Source organism: Ovis canadensis, chromosome 3 (genome assembly GCF_042477335.2).
Source record: "Ovis canadensis isolate MfBH-ARS-UI-01 breed Bighorn chromosome 3, ARS-UI_OviCan_v2, whole genome shotgun sequence".
NCBI lineage: Eukaryota > Metazoa > Chordata > Mammalia > Artiodactyla > Bovidae > Ovis > Ovis canadensis.
This window is the reverse complement of record NC_091247.1, coordinates 88,551,344-88,558,073: the sequence shown is the minus strand read 5'-3', so window position 1 is coordinate 88,558,073 and position 6,730 is coordinate 88,551,344. Positions and strand designations below refer to the sequence as shown.

Below are 6,730 nucleotides of genomic sequence, written 5' to 3'. Positions count from 1 at the left end.
AGCCATGTTTACTATTGAATTAAAAAGTATGAATCCTTTCTGAAGTAAAGGTTAAAATATCTTCCAGAAAGTTTATCTCAATTTATCAATATATGTTTCTAACAACTTTATGATAGATATTTCCAGGGATAAATATCTTAAAGCTTGAAGGGCTTATTCTCTATTTTGCAGTATTTAAAATATAACCCTTTGATGTATATGCATTGCTTTTACAATAATAAATGTAGAGATGTTAGCTAGGGAAATAATTCTTTAAACATCCAATATCAGTTCCTTTCCAAAAGAATACTGTATACTTTTTGAGCTCTTCAGTGTCAAAAATATAATTGGTGACTAAAGAGGTTTCATTCTCACTCACAAAAGAAGATTTTTCCAAAGAACTTCAAAAGCATACACATGCATTTCTTACCTGAAATTAATGTTTATGAAAAGTAAATAAATTATTATCAAAGATAGAAATCGATGACACTGAAATGACATTGTCACATTTAAATAAACAAAATAGATTGGTAAAAGTATAATTTTTTTTACAAAAATGAGAATTTTTTTTTCATTTTATATTGTAGATTTAAGAGCAGCCTTTTCTCACCTAGCCCATTATTTAACAAATTTTATCAGTGATACATTAATCAAGCATAAACAGTGTTAAATAATTAAAGATTATCCATAGTAAAATGCTACCAACATCTGACAGAGCAAAGAAAATTTTATGTCTTAACTTTTTTTTGAAATAATAATTGTAAAACATGTCAATAGTAATTAATTGGGGTCTTGATTTGGAAAGGTGGATTGACATACGGGTGTGCCACTCTTTTCTAAACCAAGAGCAATGACAACAATAAAAAAACAGGACCAAAATAAGTCAAAGAAAAAATCAAAGTCAATTTCCTGTGTATTTAAGGAAATTATTTATTTCTGTTTTTTTAATATATGCCCTAATTTCGCTTTGTTAATAGCCTGAAAATTATCAATACTCCAGAATTATCAATATGAATAATTTTTTTGTGATTGATTACTGGCACATACTTTCTGAACCATTTTTAAAAAGGGGGAAGCTTAATTAGGGAAAAATATTTCAATATTAAAATCTCTGGACTTGCAAATTCGTAATAAAACCAAGACCTCAGAATTTTTAGATAGCTTTAAAATTAAAATACTTTTTAGAAATAGCTTAAAGTAGCTTTAAATTTTAAATATTTTTAAAATTTTAAATTAAAATTTTAAATAGCTTTAAAATTAAAATATTAAAAATATTTTTAATTTTAAAATATTTCCCATCTCCTTTTATTTTGACCCCCATCTGTTTCCTAGTTCTGAATATCTCCTGACATACAAAGGATTTTAAAAGCCCTTCATGGAATAACCCTCTCTGAATTTGAGTTCAAACCTGTCTACATGAAGCCCATCAAAACTTACTCTGGTCTTTTTCTCCATGCACACTTTCATAGATAATCTATTAAACTAAATCTTGTTAAAAGCATTAGTGAGGGATTGCAGATTCTTTAGTTATTCTTTCATTGCATTCAATTCAACACACATTAACTGTGAACTGTATAAGCCAAGCACTGTAATAAAATTCTGAGCACATATAGGTAAGTAAAATGAAATTTCTGTTCTCAGTAGTTTGCAGACCAGGAAGCTACTAGCAAATAGTGTGATAAATGCTAAACATAATCCAGGAAAGCACTGAAATATATGGTTGCAAAGAGGAAAAGAATGTTCAGCCCCCTCTGTCAGGAAGCTTTTACTACTATTTTGATAGGTGTATTCTTAGAGATAAACTCCATAGCCCAAGGATGTGAGGGAATCTTAATCCAACAGAAGAAAATCTAAAAATTTTGGAGGGGTTTGGAGGGTAGATGGAAGGCATTTCTGTGGTCCTCTAATCACACCACATGCAGTATCACATTCTATCTACTCAATCCAGCCATGGATATTCTCAAAGTCTTTGAAAATAACTAGAACGGGGGTATGTCCAAGTTACTGATACACAGACAGCATGGAAGAATTGTCCACATGTACATCTTGAAGACATGGTACTTGTCAGGAAAGATGTGTGCTGGCATAGCTGGGTTGCTTGTTATTACTGCCCTGTTCACTTTTTATAAGGGAAACGGATTTTTCCTCAGGCTATGTCTAAGAAGGAATATCTTATAACCTGTCCTGCTGCATAGAGGCAACTGACAAACAAGTGAGGAGAGCCTAATTCAAGGACAGTCAGTGCTCAGGTGGGCTGTGGGCTATGTGTCTGTATGCACTGTCTCAAAGCTTATGTGTACCATTACCCCTCTCCCACTTTGTTGCTACAAAATAGAAGAAAATAGGGAGATTTTGCCAGTTGGTGTCAAGAAAAGAAGCTGGAAAATGCCGTGCAGAAAAACCAGAGACTGGGAAAATCAAAGCCTTGTACATAGCACGAGAAAACTAAACTATGGGGTAAGATGAGAAATAAGTTGTTTGTCAATGAAACAGAAAGAAGTAATTTTGTTGACAGTCTTGAGTCTTGCTATAACCAAAACCCAAATCTTACTGTCAAATTCCTTAGAGGCCTTGTAAGTCCAGAACCACCTTCCAGATGTGGTCTTCCTGAAGACTTTATTTATGAATTTCATTCTAACAGTTCCACGATTCTATATATGATCTTTACAATAGCTATTTTGTAAACTATTATATGGATATTTTTGAGTCACTGTTTCACAAAGGATGGAAGCGGGTTTATATGCACTAGTAAACCATGGTGATGCTATTTAGAGCCAGGATCAAGAATACCCAGACATATGGTCAAACATAAGAATTAGTTTCCTAAATAGGGGTAATTAAAATTGAAATCAAGATACTGAGTCTTAAGAAGTGAAAGTAAAACAACAACAAAACAACACAAAAGCAAACAAACAAGCAAACAAAAACCAGAACAAAAGTAAAAATCAGGATATAAGATGGCAGTGGGAGGTGTGCTCTGCTAGCCAGTAAACCATGGCTGTAAAGAAGAGGTTGCAGAAACACCAATATAGAGGATTGCTCAGAGAGAGAAAGAGAGGGAGAAAGGACAGAGAAGAATAAAATGTGAATGATAATTGCCTTTCAGCTCTGAACAGTCCTGGAGTACACCAGTTACAATAAACTAAGTACTGTAAAAAGCTTTGATATGCATACCTAAATTGCTTAGACACAAAAATTATAGAGTACTTTTGTCTGTTAAACACTCAGAATTTTCATCATTCTTCATCTGAGGAAATAAAGCCAAGAATTAAAATAAAAACATTGTTCATGCTATAGAAGATATTTAACTTCAAAGACACCAAACTGGATTATTTTGATGAAATCTAGCCCTCAGTAAAATTATTTCACATGAAACAATTGTTTGTTTGTTTTCAGTTCAGTTCAGTTCAGTTCATTTCAGCCGTTCAGTCGTGCCTGACTCTCTGCAACCACGTGGACTCCAGCACGCCAGGCCTCCCTGTCCATTACCAACTCCCAGAGTTTAGTCAAACTCATAACCATCGAGTCAGTGATGCCATCTAGCCATCTCATCCTCTGTCATCTCCTTCTCCTCTGGCTTTCAATCTTTCCCAACATCAGGGTCTTTTAAAATGAGTCAGTTCTTTGCACCAGGTGGCCAAAGTATTGGAGTTTCAGCTTCAACATCAGTCCTTCCAATGAATATTCAGGACTGATCTCCTTTAAGATGGACTGGTTGGATCTCCTTGCAGTCCAAGGGACCCTCAAGAGTCTTCTCCAACACCACAGTTCAAAAGCACCAATTCTTCGGCATTCAGCTTTTTTTTATAGTCCAACTCTCACATCTATACATGACCACTGGAAAAGCCATAGCCTTGACTAGACAGACCTTTGTTGACAAAGTAATATCTCTGATTTTTAATATGCTGTCTAGATTGGTCAAACTTTCCTTCCAAGGAGTAAGAGTCTTAATTTCATGGCTGCAATCACCATCTGCAGTGATTTTGGAGCCTCCAAAAATAAAGTCAGCCACTGTTTCCACTGTTTCCCCATCTATTTGCCATGAAGTGATGGGACCAGATGCCATGATCTTAGTTTTATGAATGTTGAGCTTTAAGCCAACATTTTCTCTTTCTTCTTTCATTTATTTTTTTTCACTTATATCTTCTAATTGTTGATGAATTCATTGTGTTCATTATCTTAAGTTAAATACATATCATTCATTCAAAGACATCTTCTTTTTTTTTTTAAAGACATCTTCTTAAATGCCTTCATGAAGGCTATATAGTACTGTACTATGTGCTTTTAAATCTTTACATGAATAAATGTTATGTATCCCTCATTCTAACCTTTTTAAGCTTTCATAGGGTTTTTAGCTCAATCAATGTTAACTAATATAGATTTGTTCCTAACTGTGACTGCCTATAATACTTCATAGTTTGAAGATACTATAATTTATCACCTCATAGTTATGGGCATTTAAACACTTTCAACATTTCAATTTTACAAATAATCTGGCAATGAGCATCCTCAAACAGATCTCCTGGTCTGGAGGAGGTAGAAAGGACTGTGAATTATTCCATATTTATTGAAAAACCATTTAACAATAGTTGAACAATAATTGAATTAAGTGAAAATGTATCTGTTAAGTAAAAGAGATCCCTTAGGTGAAGTTTACTTCTCTCTCCCTATTACATTGATGGTGGACTAGACTTAATAACTCACTTTCAAAGACTAATGTAGGGAATGGGAAAAACAGTAACTTTACAGTGTGAAAACTTGAAAAACACTGTCTTTGTGATGAAGTAATGAAGATTAACATAACTAGAAATGTCATGTGAATATTATGTATTTCCCCCAAATCATGTGACAAGAAGAGTGCTTGACCTGTCTTTTCAAATACTCACAACTCCAGTCTTGACATGAGAACAACAGACAAACCCAGATATAAAGACGTTCTACAGGACAGCTAACCAGTACTTCCCAAGACTGCCAGGGTTATGAAAATAAGCAAAGATTGAGAAATCATCACAGATGTGAAGTTACTGGGGAAACGTGACAACTAAATGTAATATAGTAATGTGTAGTGTAAAACAGAAAGACCACATTAGGAGAGGGCATCAATATAAAAACCAGTGAAATCCAAATAAATTTAAGAATGTATTAGGTTGGTGCAAAAGTAATTGTAGTTTTGCTTTGTTGAACTTTGCCATTTGTTATTGGAATATATTCTAAATAAATCTAGTTATGTTGCATATAATTTTAATGCACATTTCTCACTGTAATTTTTTTTACTAATGATATTATGTGCTGTTTATTTTTTTTATTTAGACTATAGAAATGATACACAAAAAGCAAATTTGAGTGATTTTTTTTTTTAATTTGAGCTCAACATGAGTTGTGAAGCAACAGAGACAACTCACAACATCAACAATCCATTTGGCCCAGGGACTGTTAACAAATGTACAGTGCAGTGGTGGTTCAAGAAGTTTTACAAAGGAGATGAGAGCCTTGATGATGGAGAGCATAGTGGCCAGCCACTGGAAGTTGACAACGACAAACTGAGAGGAATAATCAAAGCTGATCCTCTTACAACTACACAAGAACGTGTCGAAGAACTCAACATTGACCATTCTATGGTCATTCGACATTTGAAGCAAATTAGAAAGGTTAAAAAGCTCAATAAGTGGGTGCCTCGTGAGCCGACTAAAATTGAAAAAAATCATCATTTTGAAGTGTCATCTTCTCTTATGCTATGCAGCAATAATAAACCATGTTTCCATTTGGTTGTGACATGCGACGAAAAGTTGATTTTATATGACAACTGGTGATGACCACCTCAGTAGTTGGACCGAGAAGAAGCTCCAAAACACTTCCCAAAGCCAAACTTGCACCCAAAAAAGATCATGGTCACTGTTTGGTGGTCTGCTTCTGGTCTGATTCACTGCAGCTTTCCTAATTCCAGCAAAACCATTATATTTGAGAAGTAATGCTCAGCAAATCAATGAGATGCACCAAAAACTGCAATGCCTGCAGCTGGCATTGGTCAATAGAAAGGGCCCAACTTTTCTCCATGACAGTGCCCGACCACACATCACATAATCAACTGTTCAAACATTGAATAAATTGGGCTATGAAATTTTGCCTCATCTGTCATATTCACCCAACCTCTTGCCAACTGACTACCACTTCTTCAAGCATCTCAACAACTTTTTGCAGGGAAAATGCTTCCATAACCAGCAGGAGGCAGAAAATGCTTTCCAAGAGTCCACTGAATGCTGAAACACATATCTTTATGCTACAGGAATAAACTAATTTATTTCTCATTGGCAAAAATATGTTGATTGTAATGGTTTCTATTTTGATTAATAAAGATGTGTTTGAGCCTAGTTTCAATTATTTAAAATTCATGCTCTGAAACTGCAATTGCTTTTGTATCAACCTAATAGTTAGTAGTAATTTATCTATCTCAGTGTTCATTGTGACAAAGAATCACAGTAGTATTAGATGCTAACAATGGAGGGAAATAGGCAAGGAGAATACGGGAACTCTACTATCTTTGTATGTTCTCCGTAATTCAACCATTATTCCAAAATAATGAGGTTATTTAAAATGATAGATCTTTTGAGGGTGTGGGGGGTGGGGTGGGGGAGGCATGTTTCTTTAGGTTTTTTGTTTTTGTTTTTTTTTAATTTTGCATCCTTCATCTGGTTCAATTCTTCCAGATTTTAAGATAAAGAGATACAGGAATTTTTATATTCTTATCTCCTTA

General features: G+C 34.3%; 1 pseudogene; it reads left to right on the top strand.

Moving 5' to 3' along the window:
• Positions 1-5,351: 5,351 nt before the first annotated feature.
• On the top strand, positions 5,352-6,327 carry LOC138436276 (histone-lysine N-methyltransferase SETMAR-like; annotated as a pseudogene).
• Positions 6,328-6,730: the final 403 nt, after the last annotated feature.